Source organism: Camelus ferus, chromosome 23 (assembly GCF_009834535.1).
Source record: "Camelus ferus isolate YT-003-E chromosome 23, BCGSAC_Cfer_1.0, whole genome shotgun sequence".
NCBI classification, from domain to species: domain Eukaryota; kingdom Metazoa; phylum Chordata; class Mammalia; order Artiodactyla; family Camelidae; genus Camelus; species Camelus ferus.
The window spans coordinates 27,119,673-27,137,913 of NC_045718.1; the positions used below are offsets into that span (position 1 = coordinate 27,119,673).

General features: G+C 48.7%; 1 long non-coding RNA gene across 1 annotated transcript; it reads right to left on the reverse strand.

Moving 5' to 3' along the window:
* Nucleotides 1-8,182: 8,182 nt before the first annotated feature.
* On the reverse strand, nucleotides 8,183-16,609 carry LOC106729348. The gene is made up of 4 exons (XR_001365735.2): nucleotides 15,500-16,609; nucleotides 12,874-13,120; nucleotides 10,131-10,192; nucleotides 8,183-10,025 (listed from the first exon to the last, which is right to left on the reverse strand). It is a non-coding gene; the product is annotated as an uncharacterized LOC106729348 (long non-coding RNA).
* Between the last annotated feature and the right edge of the window lie 1,632 nt (nucleotides 16,610-18,241).

Genomic DNA, 18,241 nt, shown 5'->3' on the forward strand with positions numbered 1-18,241 from the left:
CTTTTAACCAAGGAAGGAGAGAAGCCAGGTGAGGTATTGACACCAGGGAAGCATCACTCATCTTGGAAATCCACTGGCACGAGGTGGCTTCCTGCCCCAGAGGTGGAGAGGAGCTCAGCTGGCTGTGCTGCTTAAGCAGCGGTACCCTGTCTGCAGGGCTGGGTGGTAGAGTCCCCAGGTTTGTGCAGAGTGGAGGAAGACACGGGTCTCTGCTAACTCCTGCGGCCCATGGAAACTTCAGGACAGCAGCACCTGTCCCACTGTCAGGGGTCTGCTCCCCTCCGCTCCCTGTCCCGGTGAAGGGGACCTGGGCAGCCTGAGTGACACAGAGAGGGCAGTCTCTCTGCCCTTGGGCCACCCTGGGCAGGAGGGTTCTGTGTCCAACTAAAGACAGAAGTGCCTCCCGGATGACGCCCTCTGCCAGGTGGGGGAAGGCAGCCCGGCCCTTAAATGATCTCTCTGTCTTCTAACCCCACCAGAAAGGGGAAGGGGGCATTTAAAGAGGAGAGGGAAAAGTAGCAAAAAGCCATTTTTGAGTTTCCTAGTTGAAAATCAGTCCCTGGGACAAAAAGGGTTATTTTGCATTAAGCTTGCCCACCCCTCCCCCACCCCTACACAGCCAGCTCATTGCCAAGCAAAGCGTGTTCCCCAGATTCATCAAGACCATCAAGACTGAGGTTTAGACAAGAGCTCCCGAAACAACCAGGTAGAGCTGAGGGCCTCAAGTCTCATCAAAACCTTGGTGATGCAGGGGGCGCAATTCTTTCTCGCTGATTCCCTTACAAACCTAGACCTCGCTGGGGAGCCTTACCTCGAAGGGGAGGAGCCCTCGGGTGGGAGGTCTCGGTGCAGCGGTTAGGCTCCAGATAAACAGTGCCTCGCACACCCGCCCACCAGGTAATTTGGAAAAACTCAGATAATGTGGGAATCATTGGAATACTGAAGCTGGGGTGTTTACGTAAGCAGAGGGAAAGGGAGATTAACATTCCTGAGTCCCCAGTTCCCACGAAATGTCACACTCTCCCCCAAAGAGCCTCTTGCTGAATAGGGAGGAGGCGGCCAGAGGTTCTTTCGCCTGCCGTCCAGTTAGACTGCGACTCAGACAAGGGAGCAGAATGGTGTGGAGCAGCGCTGTGAAAGGGAGCGTTGTTCCCGCTCCTAAGCCGCGAAGGAGGAAGGTGAGGGGACAAGCCGACAAGGCTGGGCTGCTGCTGGGGACAGACCCTCCCCTGCATCCCAAGCAGCTCCCGCCCCACCCTCCCCAACATGGCTCTGACCGTGGCGGGAGACTGGACGCTGCCTCAGCCTGGCCTCCCAAATTAACTGCCCAGATAGAGACGGCATCTCATTTCTGGGTCGCAGCTCCACTGCTGGCTCCTTCTTTCCGCCCTGCCCCCAGCACAGCTGGGGCCCCGGCGAGGCACGCACTGGTGCTGTTACGGCAACTCGGGGCAAGGAGAAAAATGGCAAGCATCTGTGGACTCGGGGATCACAGAGCTTTTTCTAGAGAGAAAAGACATAACATTGGTAAAGATTAAGTGGAAATCCGGGCCCTGAGTGTAAACGCAAAATCAGTATCCTGGACGGAAAGTCCTCTGAGTTTCCCAGGAGAGCTGGGTCTCCAGCGCCCTGCCCCCGGAGCCACCAAAGCTCTCCAGCCCTTCCGATATTTAGCACCTAAGCACCAGCTCTCAGGTTGTCTCTCACTTTTGGAAGCCACGCAAAATCCTTTTCCAGTGTCTATTCTAACTTGGAAACTGTGGTCCCTGTTGCCAAGGACAGTGAGAATGAACTTGTACCCAAGGTGGCCACGGAAACTCCCCCAAGGAGGAGGGAAATGGGGTGGGCTTGAGCTGAGGACTTGCAAATGAAGGGCTCTCTCAGCAGGAAGAGGAGAAGTCTGAGACAGGAGACAACATGTGTTCCTGAGGCCACACGGAGGCAGAGCAGGGCGGGAGTGAAGAACTAGGCGGCTAGTTATATGAGCAGCTGATGGAGGGGCTGAAACACCTAACCTAAATGTGTGGACTGGATGTTTTCGGCCGGCATTGGACAATGCTGTTCTGGAAAACCCAGTATTCCGTCGGATGTTAACAGATGTTCCCTGGAGGCGGAAGGTGTGCCAAATGTCCCCTCTTCACCCTCTTCTCTCTCTGTTTTCCACCTGTGCCCTATAAGGCTGACCTCTATGGTTTGGACTCCTGTGCCCTTTGGCTTAGGGTTGGGTTCAGATGATGGGGAAACTGACAGCTGATTGGAGCGGGAGGAGAAAGAGGCAGGGGCATTTATTCCCCTGGCTCCTCCCTTCACACTGAGTTTAGCAGTGGCCAGTACCTCTATGGGAGGTTTCAGCTCCAGTCAGGCAGTGCCTTTCCAAACCCAACCCTGTCCTGGGCTCTGCCCTCGTCCTTTTCCCAAATTCCCTCTGTTGCTAGTCCCTGAGTGCTCCATCATCCCCTCGTTGGTTTCCTTAATCTGTTCACACTTTTGCTAATAGTCCCTGCAATTACTCCTTTGAATGAGCCATCTGTTTCCTGCCAGGATCCCAGTCAAGTAAATTTGGGGGAAATGCTTGAAAATTTGCAATGCTTATTAGCATCTTAAGGCTCCAAAAAGTCCTGCTGTAAAGAAACTCTTTAATTTTGTTTTGTCTACAAAATCTTTTTTTCATGGAATGCTTATTAATCTTTAGAGAATTTAAGAAAAGCTACTATGATGGTCATTTGAGGAGGGGAGTGACTTACACAAAGCAATGCTTAAGAAACTTTGACCAGTGGGAAGAGAGCATCGGGAAGAAGAGAAGCAGGGAGGTCTGGAAGGAGTGTAGTAATAAGGCTGATCATCTCAGCTCGAGGGTGTGACTTGGGTCGTGAGAGTGGGAAGGAGGGAACCTGAAAGCTGACATGCTCCTCCGCCAGGGAGAAAGGTGCCTCTGCTAATGGTGGTTCCATGATCCAGCCCTGTGTGCTCTGAGAATTCTGATTAAGGACACTCAGAGTATACTGTCTACTCTCCCCAAAGTTGACAGCACCCAGAAGTAGAATAAAATCTGACCATTAAATACACACAACTTTCTCCTTGTGGTTGTACACGTCAAAAATAGGAGCATTTGCAATGAGAAATCTGCAGATTTAAATCACTGTGGTGATGGAATTAAAGAGGAATTAGGATGCTGATTTGAAGGCTTTGAAGGGCAATTAACAGCCAGACCATGGCCCCATGTTAATGTGGGACTGCTCTTTTCTCAAGAATCTCCTTGGTCAAGGGCCTGAATTTCTGAGCATTTGTGTCAGAATATTCACCACAACCCCAACAAAATGATTCAAGGGAGAAAGAACACCGCTCCATTCTCCTGCTAACTACAAACTCTGTGGGCCAAGGTCACCCCCAGAATCTCCTCTTTTCCTTACTTAGGTGTTGCATCCTGATCCAAGAGTCCTTATACACTTCTGTCTCCCTGCATTCACGTTTCTGCTGCAGACTTTTACCCTAATTGAATCTTTCACAGAAACCCAGAGATGGAGCTGAGAACCCCTAGCCTCCAAATAGTCCGGTTATTAAGGCCGTGTAATCAATTCTCAATTATTTGCAGTGAGGAGAGGAAGCATTAGAGTTGGTGGAAGAGGAATGAAGGAAGTCTGCTCAGCGGGGCTGGAATCCCAGCAGAGAGATCCTGGAGCTGGCCGCACACCCCCTGCCCCGATCCCGTCCAGCAGCAAGAGTCCTTGGTCAGGAAGAAAACCGGAAGGAGCCCTTCCTAAGTGGTTTGGACCCCGTCGATGACAGCCTTCCTGGAGAAGAGCACTTAGGTTTTCAGGACACACGATGACTGTCTCCAATATCCAGGGGCAGCGTTGGGTAGAGGGTGGGGAAGCTAATTCCCTGCAGCTCTGAAGAGTGGACCTAGAATGAATGGTCAGTGATAGACTTCGGCTCAATTTTTATTGAACTGAAGAAAACTTCTGGTATCTGTGGCAAGTCTCAGAGATGTCATAATAATAGTGCAGATCTGTCTATCACTGGGAGTTGATTACAAATCAATTCTACCTGTACTTCAACAGTCACTCTTCTTAACTCTCTCAAGCAAAAAGGAAATAGAACTTGCCAGTGATCTCAAATGCATAATATGGCAAACGCTAGAGCAGAAAACAAGACACACAAGTCCACTTCAAGAAAAGTCTTTTATGCCCAGTGTGTTTGGTATGTCCCCTTGACATGGATCTACAGAGTGGTCCATTCCATTCTTTTCTGGGAAAGGATGAGTCAATTTCCAAATAGTGAATCTTCATTTTCAAAGAGGCTGGATGTAACCAAAAGTCTGATCCTCACAGGGCCCTTCTCATTGTGAGCTGGAAAGTGCCCGGAAGACATGAGGCCTCAAGAGTCAGTTCCGGGACATTACGTCTTTCGTTGTTTAGAGTCATCAGTTGCCCTGCTAATAACTTAGTCAAATGTATCTGTACACACACACGCATATCCTTTTTAAAAGAAGGAAGGATCCGTAAACAGAATTCTAGAGCTCTTCCTGGATACTTACAGACCACAAAGATTGGCCAGGTATAGAAGGCAAGGGAAAAAGGGAGATTTAAGTCTCCCTTCCCCCCAAAAGCAATTTTTCTTGAAAATCTCCAGATCCTGAGGGCTGAGAAGACACATCAGATGGTTGCTTAAACTTGGGCCCATTTCACAGTATGCTGGGGTGTGGGGCAGACAACCTGCCATCAATTCTTCCTGTCTTAAGATCTCATGAGACTTCCCTGTCCCACCCCCACCCCCATCTGTAAAGTCACCAACAGAAAAGATAGCCCCTTGAGTTATGAAGAAATGGTCCCGAGGAAAACCAAAGGCATCCACAGGGTAACTGCTGGGACAGATGACCAGGCAGCCCTTATGTCTTTCAATTCAGAAATGGAACACTTGGCAAAATTCATTCATCTTCAGGGTAAAGTCCAATTTATAGCCGTGGATATTGAGGCTTATAGATTAGAAAGATTTGCTAAAAGCGGAAGTGTGAATGAGCGTCCAAGCCAAGAAGAAGGGACAGGGGCCCTAAGAGGCTGGATCCAAACAGCCACTCGAGACCTTGGAAACAAGACAAGTGGACCAGCCGATGGGTTAATATTTTGTTGTCTCACCAGGTCAGGAAGCATCGTGTGGGGGAGCCTAAGTCAGCTAAGGTCACCAGGAAGTCTTCTAGAAAGCAAGAGCCTAACCTGAGTCACCCTGTTCCCTTTCTGGGACTGAGCTGTAGTTCAGGACGGCTGGCTGCTTGGAAGCCCAGGCGCTGTCAGTCGCGGTGGAAGGAGCAGCTGTGGTCTCCTGAGTCCTTACAGTCCCAGAGCAGTCAGGGCTGAGAGGGCAGGGGGAGCACGCGTGCCCGTGTGTGCTGGACCCGGCTGGACGCCCTGCTTGTGGAGGACAGATTTGGAGACTACTGCTCCTGTCTAGTGTTCTGTGGAAAATGTCTTGCTGTTTCCTTTATGCAGCCCAGAGTACCCCATATAGCTCACTGATAAGAAAGGGGGCTGAGCATCTCCTGTGTGCCTCTGGCTAGCACCTACCTTGCAAGGAACAAAAACCAACAGTGACCTGATGTCCAGCGTGCCCAGAACAACTCTGGAGGAAGCTTCAGGATGCGGCAGAAGAGGAATCCTGGCAGTTTTCACTTGGTGGGGAGGAGGAGGGAAGCCTAGGGGCCTTGTCCTACCACATCAGAAACCAATGCTTTCAGGGACAGAGGGAGGGGCTGGGGAAGCCTGGCTTTGTCCCCTGCTTCTCTCTTCTCTGTGCTGTCACCTCACCAATGGGGCTGCTCTGTGGCCTGTGACACAGAGGGATTCCACATGGGTTAGTCAAGGACTGATAGGAGCTGTTCTGTTTTCAAGAGCGAAGCAAAATGTGATAGAAAACACAGACAGTACGTCTCACAAACAGGACCAGAGCAAGGGCAAGGGGAGAGAGAATGGTGATTAGCTGTCTCTTGCCAATTACCATAAGCTCTGTTTATGTTTTCAACAAGTGATTTTCCACTCCTGGTGGAGTGGCGTGTGAGGGTCACTGAGACAATCCCTCAGGCTCCAGGAAAAATACAGACCCAACAGAAGCAGCCTTGCCATGCTGGCAGGCTGGTGCCAAGAGAGCCCTGATTCTGCCCTGGTGTGGGTTTTTCCTTCCTTCGGTATTTCAGAACGTGTTTGTTACTCCCTTCAGAGCTAAAACCAGGGAGCTGGACGATGCCTGAGCAGCCCACATCTGTTGGAAATGGGCAATTAGGGTGCTTCTCTCCCCACTGTGGGGTTGTCCTCACCCCAAATTTCTGCCTTTCAAGACACTTGCCTGGTTGACAGCAAAAATGGGAATATTTTCTCCTCCTCTGGGAAGCCTTCCTTGATTCCCCCAGACAAGCTTTTCCCAGCACCGTGTACGTTTTCTTAATAGCACTTAATACAATGATAATCAATCAGTTAACTGAGTCGTGCGCTTATCCATCTAGTGCTTGCCTCTCAACTGTATTATAAGTTCTTTGGAGGGGACTCACTTTACCCCTTCATCTCCAGCTACTAGACCAGAGCCTGGTACACAGGAGGTTCTCAGTATCTAGTTGTTGGATGAATAACTGAAGGAATGAATGGCATTATCACCCAAGAAGACACTGGCACCAGGAAAGAAAGGATTCAGGCCATGGTCCCAGCAGTTAGTTCATCCACATGAGTTACTGTGTGAGGTTGCTTAGTGACGACGCTGAATGGCACAGAAAGAGCAAAGGCGGAGGCATCCGGCACCCTGGGATTCAAACCCCAGTCCTACCACTTACCAACTACGTGATGTGGAAAAAGGTCTAGGATCTCTTTTCTTCAGTTTTCTTACCCGTAAAGTGGGGACAGTTATGTCACCCACCTCGAGGACATGCTGATTACGAAGTGCTTAACACAGTGTCTGACACATAATAGGTGCTAAATAAACACCAGTGTCCTTTCCCCAGATTTCTCCCCCTTGCCAGACGAGAATATTAATTGGGCACTGGCAGTGATTGCAGAGGGGCAGTGGGAGAGTTTTAGCCAGAGAGAGAGGCCCTTCTGGGAGGGACATCTTAGCACATACAAGTCAGGCATGAACGAAGTCTGGCCGTGGAGGGGACTGCAGCAGGCACGCTCCTAGCTGCCCAGCCCCACTAGAGGGGGAACAAGGTCCTAGAGAGAAATGGGACACTAGTGATTTTTTTTAAATCTGCATGAGAGGGATCGAGAACAGAGGATGCTCATTCAACAGTTTGCAACTTCCAGAAAGTGCACTCAGAAAGAGCATTGACACAACATCATAAACTGACTATATTTCAATTGAAAAAAAAAAACAAAGACAGTACTAGTCCCATGTCCAAATGCAGAGCTTAGCATGGCCCCTGCCCATGGGATCCCCATCATTCTCTGCCTCCTGAAACCTCCTGCTGACCTGGGCAGTCCCATCTCCCGGTATCCTGGTATCCAGTATCAGGAGGCAGGGGGAAGTGGTGGGACAGGTGGTGAGGGCAGGTCTGAGAGCTGGGAGAGATGTGGGGCTGGACGCATGGCCACAGCCCACCCTTTGAACATGCGTGTTTCCTGTCCTTAAATAGGGATAGTATGGAAGCCATCTAAGTGTCCCTCAACAGATGAATGGATAAAGAAGACGTGGTGTGTATATATATACACACATATATATATATATACACAATGGAATACTACTGAGTCATAAAAGAATGAAATTATGTCATTTGTAACAACATGGATGGACTTGGAGGGTATTGTGCTAAGTGAGGTGAAGGAAGTCAGACAAAGACAAGTATGATATCACTTATATGTGGAATCTAAAAAATACAACAAATCAGTAAATATAACAAAAAAGAACAGACTAGTGGTTACCTGTGGGGAGAGGGAAGGGGGGAAGGTCAATATAGGAGTAGGGGACTAAGATGTACAAGCTATCATGTATAAAATAAATAAGCTATGAGGAAATATTGTACAACACAGGGAATACAGCCAACATTTTATAATAACTACAAATGTAGTATAACCTTTAAAAAATTGTAAAGCACTGTGTTGTACACCTGTAACTGATATAATATTGTACATCAACTATACTTCAATAAAAAATTTTTTTAATTTTTATTTTTTGATTTACAATATTGTATTAGTTTCTGGTTACAGCATAGTGATTCAGTTTTATATATATATATATATATATTCTTTTTCATATTCTTTTTCATTACTTGTTACTACAAGCCATAGAATATAATCTCCTGTGATACAGACTAGGACTTTGTTGTTTATCTGTTTGGTACATAGTAGTTTAATAAGCCAATCCCAAGCTCTCAATTTATCTCTCTCTCCCCTCTCCCCTCTACCCCAGTAACCATAAATTTGCTCCAAAAACTTTTTTTTAAAAGGGGATGAGAGAGGCAGAAGCAGTGAGGACCTCCTTCTACTCATCTACACACTCAGGCCTTTGCTCCCTCAGCAAACGTTTTTCCAACCTTCTTGCCTGCAGAGAATAGAAAGGAGTGGCGGGTAAAGTGGACGTGGCCCACGGCCTCCAGAGAGTCCAGAGGAGGAGGGAGAGACACTTCCGAGTAACAGCCACAGCCATGAACAATCTCTGGTGAGTTCTGGGTTGGGGAGGCGGGGGGCTGGAGGTGGGAGGCTCAAGCCCAAACGCCCTGCTTTGTGCTTTCTCAGTGATTTAGTTTTCTGAGTACACAGTCGTCTTCCTCTCTGAGGAAGAAGAAAGAGCAGGAAACCAATTATCTGTGTCTGGACACTGGGCCCACCCGGGCCCGCCCATCCACCCTGAGACACAGAACCGCTGCGCCAGGCTTGCTTGACGTGCGCAATGGTCCAGGGTGCCGGCCCAGGAGCCTGGGAGGTGCCTGCCTGACCCGCTTTCCAGGTGGGGGCAGCAAAAGCAGCACTGCTTCCCTGCGTGCTTTACATCCTGTCTCATGGAATCCTTCCAGTGGTCCATGGACCAGGCGTTCCACAATCCATTTTATAGACTAGGACACTGAGGCCCAGACAGGTTAAGAAACTTGGCCAAGAGTTCACAATTACTCAGAGGTGGAGCTGGGATCTGAACTCTTATCTTCCCAACTCGAGAGCCCAGGGGCCTACTCTCCTCTTGCTCACTCGCTCCCGACGGATCTTCCTGGGGCCTGGCCAGCTTGCTGGAGGCTTCCCGGTCACCTTGCTCCCACTCCCATGCAGACCCATCCCCTGTCCCCGGGACCCTTGAGGCAGCCACGGGGACACTCAAGCACTGACTCCAACGCTGAGCACCTGGCCCACTGGCAGGAATTTCTAACCCCTCCTCACTTTTGGCAGCAACAAGTGTGAGGTTCCCCCTCCCCCGTCCCAGCCAGAAAAGCAGGGCGCTGCAGAGCAGCTGGCAAACACAGAACCAAACACCTGCGTGCCAGATACTACAGCTGCGTGTGTGAAATGTGACCTGTCGGCAGCGCCTGTCACATGCCACGTCCAGTTGTTGTACTGGGGCAGGTTGGAAGGGGATCCACTGAAGAGGCCTTTCCGGGACAGAATTTCAAAGCACAGGCACCCACCCCTTCCCTTCTCCCACCCCCAGCATTTCACTTGCTCCCCTTCCTTGCACTTGGCATTTCCGGCTGGGTTTGCCTTTCACCAGCTGGAGCAGAGCCGTGAGCAGTGCTGATGCGGAGAAGGCGTGCTCCCGCCAGTAACAGAGGCGCTCTGTGGGCTCCCAGGGCTTTTCATCTTCAAAGCAGTTGCTGACTGCTCATTCCAAGGGCTGCACATCTGGCTGAAACATTTGTGGATGCCAGGCCAATGGGGTGCCCGGCATCCCCCAGAGGCATCTGAAGTTTGGCTCGGCACTGCCCCTCTCCCCGGGGTGGTCACCTTCACCCCTACGGCTGCAGACACCCTCTTCTCCAGAGTCCATCTCTTCTTCCGCTTCAGAGACCTGCTCATTTCCAGCTAGAATCACTTTCAGGGCTTTGGCTGATGTTCACAATTAGCCTGCATACGAAAAAGGGAAAAGACAGGATATTTCACAGGTGCTAAAGAGGGCGGTGGGAGGAGGCAAAGAAAAGAAGATGGAATTGCTTCCAAATCTTAACTCACAGAGCGCCTTTCCCAAGGAGAAGCCTGCGTGCACGGGCGGCAGGTTTTCCTCCGCATTCGCCCTGATGGAACAGGAAAAAGGAAATAAAACACAAAATGGCAGTGCAAGCCTCAGATAGGTCCACCTGCCCTGAATGCTCTGTGATACTTCAAACTTCTTAAGGGGTTGGCCCTGCTGAGAAAGGTGACGTGGTGATGGCACACAATAGACACCTATTTTATCAAACCCAAACGCTTTACATGGGCCTTGTTTATTCACTGTCAGTCAATAAATGTTTATTCAGTCAATCGTCACCGCAGCCTTCTGGGTAGTTTCTGTACTATCCCCAATGCACACTGATGAAAAAAACACAGCTCAGGACATTGAATAACTTGCAAAAGGGCATCCATGTAGTAAGTGGCAGAACAAGATCTGGGCTCAGAACTGTCCGAGTCTCAAAGTGAATGAATAAAGCAGAACTCTGTCTTCACAGTCCCCAGTACCAGGCTTAGAGGAGGTGAGGAGCCAAGCGTGGACTCAACCCCACCCCTGATGTACTGGAAGGAGAAATCAGAGACTCAGTTTCCAAAGCTCTTTCCACTTAAGTCTCTATCTCCAATTTTCTTTTCAACTGAAGAAACAAAATAAAGTTTTGATTTCAGAAATCATTTTACGCAGATCAAAAATGAGTTGTGGCTTCAACACTTTGAAAGATTACACAGAGACTGTATCCGTGTGCCCCTTTCTGCATGCCACTCCGACGTCAGCCCCGCCGCCACTCAAGGTGGCACCTTCTTGGTTCCATACAGAATGTAATTTTCACTTGCCCCTGAAAAATCAATATGGAAAGGTTCTAATTCCCCAGATTTCGATTTTTCAATAAAAAAGTGAAAATGAAACTCTGCGGGATTGCAGCCAAAATCATGCCCCTGAGCCAACTGCAGTCTGGAGGGAGACTCACTAAGAGTTTCAAAGAAAAGCACCAAGTTTTGACACTGCTCTCCTCAGATGACATGGCAGCTGGGAAAGGAAGGAAGTGGGGCTGATGAGTCCGTGTGAGATTTAGCAGCACTTCTTCGCAGAAAGGTGGCTCACTCCAAAGAGATTTATTGCAGAACTCAGGCTGTCCTGGGGTGCCTCTGATGGGCGATGTGGTAACTAGGAAAGAGCTTAACTTTGGACTCGGGACACAAATGCATTAAAAGCCTATCTGTCTCCATCGCATAATAGCTACTTTCCACTTAGCAGTTTCGATCATCCTATTTCCTCAACCCAAAGGAGGAGGAAGAGTCGGCTGATTGGGTGCCTGGGGTTGCAGAGGAGAGGTGCACATGAAAGGGCCAGCACAGTGCCTGGCTCAGAGCAAACTTTCAGTGGGTTAGTTCCCCTCTGGCAGCCCCCGCCTCCTCTTTCCCTATAACTTTATCACTCGGGACTCAACAGCTGATGCCCTTCAGTATCTGTGTTGTCAGCAGAGGGCCACAGTGAACTATTGAGTTACCCAGCCTGGGATCTCCTAATCCACCCATGCCAATGACAGACCTAAGAAAGATGTCAACACTGATCTCTAGAGACCTCCTAAAACAAGACCACCAGGGTTCCTTGCCACCTCCTTCCACGGCTGTTTGAGATTAAGCCAAGAAGGAGGAGGGCAGCCCACCCTCAGCGTGCGACCTGGTCACGTAACATGAGCCGCCTCTGGTGCCTGCTGGCAGCTCCTCCTGAGCCAAGGGCAGGTCCGCCATCAGAAGCCTGAGTCCCAGGCTTGTGGGGCACTGCCACATGATCCTGGGCGGGTCATGTAGCTTCTGGGTGCTTCTACGCCCTCAGCTGTCCAATAGGTTAATAATAGTGAGGCATGCTTGGACCCAGTGCCACAGGGTTTAGCAAAAAGAAGTCACCCTAACAAGCTCAATGATGGAACAAAATAAGAGGAAATTAAAAAAAAAAAAAAAAAAAAAAAAGAAGTCCACCTAGCACTGAAGTCTATTATGTCAAGGCTTTGCTCCCCACTGTGTCCTGAAACAAAGGAAAGGAGATATTTAAGGCCACTGAGATAATACACACCTCCTGCTGGAGGTTCCTTGGTACCCTCACTAAAGATGGATCAGTCCTGTGAGAGGCTTTTGCACCAACCCCAGGAGCTTCCAGACCTGTGACCTGGAGGCTGGTGGGGCCAGGAGGGCAGAAGGAAGAATGGAAGTAGAGACTGGCGGTTTCTCACCCTGAGTTTTAATGACTAGTCCGCCTACCACCCCCCACCTTCAAGATTGTATCCAGCAGGAGAGGCATGATTCTCTGGGACCTACAGTTATCAGAAAGGGAGTGGATGGAGTAAGGGAGAGGCACAGACAATTGAGGCCAGATAAAATATAAAAGTATTCTGAATTTTTCTAGGAAATCAAAAATAAGTACACATGCCCTCCCTCAGATGTGGTAGATGGACTAAATAGAACTGATTTGGTTGATACTAAGAACTGGGTTTGGGGAGCCTTTAAGACAGTGTTTTCAGGGCTGGGCATGGGGGGAGAGATGATGATGATGACAGATTTCCTTAGTAATAACGCCATAGGTGACTTACAGTTCAGCTGGGACAAGAGCTGCCTGGGATGTGCCCAAGGAGTAGCTTATATACACAATCTCATCTAATAGCAAAGAGCTGGAAACAGCCTAAAGATGTAATCAGTAGGAGACTGGCTCCATGAGATGGAAGACCACTATCCCACTAAAGGCTATTAGAAGCGGGGTTAAAGATTTACGTACCTTGACATAGAAATGTGTGCGGCATTGGGTGAAGAAAGCAGCTTCTATAAGATGTCTCATGTGAACCTGTCACGTACAAGGAAATCCAGGCATCTCTGTTGTATACATGCGTCGGAGGTGAGCCAGGGGTGAGAGGCCAGGTCCTGTAGCTTCGTGGGCTACTGTTAGGGCCTGAGCGGAATGGAGACCCTTGGAAGAGCTTATGCAGAGCTACATGATCCAACATGGTGGAGGCTGCATTTTTATTCTTTACAGAAACAGAGCAGAGAAGATACCAAATAAATAAAAAGAGGCATGATTTTTTTTAAAAGAAAGAGAAATGAACACGTGTGCCACCCAAAAGGATTGTGAACGGTTTGTGGACTCATTTCTTTGCATAATAGTAATTAACCTTGTATGGATCTAACGTCTTTCCCCAAAAGCATCATGAACAGGAGTCAGTCACTGGTCTTGGAGAACAAAACTTGCCACCAGGCAACAAGGGGCACTTTGAGCAAAGCAGGGAGTCCCTTCGAGTCACAGAGGACTTGTCCCACTTTGCCAGAGTTGAGGCCGTTTCCCTCTCCTTCCTCTGTATCCACCTTAAAAATGAGAACGAGCCCAAGGTGCACCCTGAGCATGTGCACATGGTAACAAGCTCTGGCTTTCTTTTATGTGGGTCAAAACCCACCAGTCCCATCACGTTTCATTTTCAACACTAAATTAATTTAAATACAGTAATAATGCAAGTATTGATAAGATGAATAATACCTCATATTGTCTACCATGTGCTTTACAAATATTTGCAAATATTGCTAACTTAATTATTATAAGTATTATAAGTATAAATAATTATTATGAGTAATATGCAAGTATTACTCCCATTTTACTGTACAGGAAACTAAGATCCAAGAAGGGTCACAAAACCTTGCATACAGTTGCATAGGTGTCTAATGGCAGAGTCGGAATTCAAATCCATTCCTGTCTAAATGTAAATCCTGTGTTCTTAGCCAGTTAGCTCCACTGCCCCCAATACAGAGTCGTCGGCTAATGACTGTTCTAGGACAGACAAGTATCAACCTTAGCTGCTGGAGAGCTGGAAGGCCAGCGGGAGCCAAGACCAATACAGAGAATGCTGGGGGGTGGAGTCATGCTAGTGTGTGGCCCTGACTGGATGCAGGTGTGGCCAGGAGCAGGAGGGAGGTTTGGGGAATAGTGGGGGCATGGGGCAAGGCTTCAAGGGTTACATCCAGATTCAGCCGAGTTCCTTGGAGCTGGGGCTTGGTAAAGTTGGCCCTAGGTAGATTTTTCTAGCCAGCCGCCACCTACCGAGCCCTTTCTGTGGGTCAGGCCCTCTGCTAGTGCTCAGGGTACTGATGCATCAGATCTTCCCTATCCTCTGAGGCGGTTCCCCCTTTTCACAGATGCATTAGGTGAGGGCGGAGGCCCTGGTCTTCACCTTATAGATGGAATGACTACGGCCCTCTCCAGGATGACACAAAAGCCCGCATCTTGGTCCTGATGCATACTGCATCATTTCCAGGCCTGGGGAGTTAGAGTTTCCCCCTTTTCCTCCAGGACTCACTACTATGGGTTGCTCTTAAGGAGATCATCCTTTTTACCTGCATTAGCTCAAAGGAAAGCTGGCACCTAAAATTCCCACTCATGGATTTCAGGGTAGGAAAGGCATTGTGTGTGTGTGACAGAGAGAGAGGGTGTGAGAGAAGTGACAGGGTGGGGGGACAACATTCTAGCAGGCACCGAAAGTCAGGGCAGAGCCTGCAGCCTGAGCCTTCACCCTCCAGCAGCGCCCACAGAACACAGAGGAAAGAGGCTGGAGGCCACTGTCCCCACCTGAAGCCCCGCCACTGTTTAGGAAACCACCTTGTAAAGTCACTCTCAGAACAAAGATTTTGTTTAAAGCCGCCCATGCCCTCAGGCTGGGCAGTTGGGTCCAGGTGGGGTCTCCCAGCAGAGCCGCCCAGGCCATGTGGGCAGCAGCTGTATCAGCACCTCCGTGCAGGGCCCCTCTGCCTCCCTGCTCCACTCGCCTCACTTGGGCCTCATACAGTTGGCTGCTCTTGGCACGCATCCACCCCAGCAGGCGGGTGTCACATCGGGAAGCGTCAGCGAGGGCAGATGGGCTTGGCTCTCTAGGGTCATCCCGAGGGGTCTCATCCCACAACTGCAGGCCACGGGAGGCCATCGGCGACAGTGAAACCCAGCAGGATGCTGAGGAATAATGTGCCGGCCATCGAGGCCACACAACCAGAAAGACTTAAGAGCCCCTTCCCGCCGTGCACTGTCCTGGCCTGACAGATGATGGCACGTTAACTTTCAGCATTGGAAACACATCCTCCAATCGTGCATGGAGCACCTACAGTCCCATCTTGTTGCTGTGGATTAAAAAGGAAAGCGAGAGATGGTATTTATTACATCTCGGTAAATGTGAAAGGCTTTCTCTATTCGCATTGGTATTCTGTGAGAGGGTATCTGGAAATGCTCAACTCATCTGAAAACTTAAAAAGTTTCCTGCCCATTGTAGAAGCACACAGACAAATACCATCACCCTTCATGCAAAATGAAATCCACAGATCTCTGCCGTGTATGTTGGGGGTACCCTAAAAGTTGTCCACCCAAATGTCACCTGTGGTTGTCTTCAGAGAGGATGAGATCTTGCATGATTTCCCCCTTATTTTCCTTGTTATCTTCTGTATTTTTTAGGGAGAGAAAGACAAACAGCACACGGCTCACTCTTTGAGAGCCTGATCCAAAGATTACATCCGTACAGGTTTCTGCATCCTGTAAAACACGGTCCCCTGTTTACCACGTTCAAAGCTTTTCCACCAGAGCATTCCTGCAGCCCAGAGGACAGTGAAGCTGAGTCCCTGACATAACTCACCAACAATGCAGATTTCTTTGAAGGCTTTTGTTTCTCCTTAAAATTCATGCAAATTTTGCATTATAGTCCACAACCTATTATTTAAGCATAAAAATGTTCTTGATTATTCATCATTAAGTAAAATTAATGCTCCAGGAAAATACTCCAGGTTTATCATGTGCCCAGTGTAGACAGGTAGGGTTTCAAGGACAAGAGCCTCTCAGAGCAGCAAGGAGGTGGCAGTGGGTCCGGATCAGGGCTCTGCAGACGTTCAGATTCTCTGCTGGTCTTCTCCCGGGAAGGGTTCCCCAGCAAGCGAGGCGGGACTCTTTAAATCTGAAGTGCTGGTCGGATGAGCTTAAAATGGGCTTCTTGAAATGCATCAGAATTCTTCAATGACAGTTGCTTGTGAAACAGCTCCCAGGCTCTGGAAAACTCTGCTGCCTCCATAATTCCACTCCAGTCTTTGTGAAAGCCTGTGGATGTCCTGGGCGTGCCTTTGGCCCCTTGGACTAAAGATTTACACTTCTTGGCTTTTATTTATTTACTTACTTATTTACTTACTTACTTACTTACTTATTTATTTATTTTTGCTTTTTCTGGACCTGCAAAACCTGCTTGGCCAGTTCTATGACCATTAGTCCTTAAGCCCTTGTGACCCAGATGAGCCACTTTGAGTAACAGCTGACACCACTGACAGATGGCCAAGACACAGCCCAGGCGCTGTCGACAGACCTTGGCTTTCCTCAGACATACAGTCAACACACAGCACTCTATCTTCAGGTGACACCCATCCTGCTCTGGGGTTATTCTCATAGCCAATAAAGATGAAAAGTTGATCGAATGTCCATAGAAGCATTCTGATATACTTTCTGGTTCTCATCCGGAGTCTGACAACACTGTTTAATTGTTTTGGTTGAAAAAGACCAGGTCTGGCCCATTTATGCTGGGAAACGAATCCGTCTAGTTATCGTGGACTTTGTCACAAACCTCCATCTCTCTGGCGCGCACCTTAGGTGGTTGTCAAGCATCTCAGGATGAGCACACCTCCCTTGTGAACGGTAAAGGATCTGCGGAGGCAATGGAAACATACATGGAGACATCTGATGGTCTTCTTTATGCTTTTCCTCTATCTGACCTGTGGCCAAGGTCATGCTGTGTAAAGGGATGTGACCTTATTCTGGGTGCCCCTTACAGAAGGGCTTTGGCAGCAATGGAGAAAGTAAAGAAACGAAGCAGAGATCCTGCAGTCACCTTGATTTTTTTCATTAAGATAATGATAACAGAAGGATGAAGTGATACAGTGTCAAAAGCACAGAACGGTTGCTCCTCACGCTTGAAAGCTTACTGATACCTGCAATCACCTGGTCTGAAAAGGAAAACAAAAAGAAACGGTAAAATCTTCTTTATGTTGGATTTTTAGGGCTGGAAAATGGGCTGTTTCCTAGAAAAAGCAGCTAATAAATTGCTAAGTGACTTTGGCTCAGGTTTTCTGGAAGAACTTTTCTTTGGATCAGTATCAGTTACCAACGCATTTGGCTACAGTGAACAGAAAACACTGCTAACGTGGCTTACAGAAATCAGCTTTATCTCTCTCCCACAACAGGGTGCAGAGGTTGCAGTCCACGGCAGGTGCAGCGCCTCAGTGATGCTCTCAGGGACCAGACCCTTTCCGTCCTTCTGCTCCTCACTCTATACTTTACATGGTCAGGCTTTCCTACTCATTTGCCAACTGTCACCTCTACCTTTGACATCTGCATACTGGGGGTGAGGTGGGGAACTAAGGGTAAAAGAGGCTTTCTCTTGGTAAAGCTCAGCCTTTTTCTTTAAAAAGGATGCACTCCCAGGGACTTCTTCCCACATCTCCTTAGCCTCACTGTGCTAAGCGGATCCTGGCAGGTGTGATGAAGAATAAGAGGAGTGTTGCTGGTCAGCTGTATTGCTACCCCGTATAAAATTAAAGCTTTCACAGACAGGAAGCCTAAACAAGTCCTAGATGCTGGGTGAATAGTTAGCAGGATCTGCCACAGTGGCTGGGAACTGGCAAGGAATTTTGATACATGTGTGTAAGTCAGGCTCCCTCCTACCAGACAGTTTCCACTGGGTTCACAGACAGTCCGTGGCTACAGTGACATGGCATCTGACCAAAGGCAAGAAACCCAAGGTCTATGATGCCCATGGTCTTAAATGAAGGAAAGAATGAGATTACAGGTGCATCTCCTACTTCCGGTCCAATGGTACGTAAGGAAGTCATTACCAGACATTGCCAACAAGGCAGTCCATCTATGTGGCTCGCGTTTGAGTACATAGCTTTCATTTATGGCTCAGTAAAGGAAAGGTTTCTTTTTCCCTGTCGTGTGCTCTTGTTCTCCCTCATGCTGAATATTACCCAAGGCTACTTAAATTTCCCTTTTCCAATGATTGAAACCATGGACTGGACCTCTCAGAACTGACTCCCAGTTCTCAATCTTTTGACAAGCCTGTACTCTCCTGATCTGCATAAGCAAC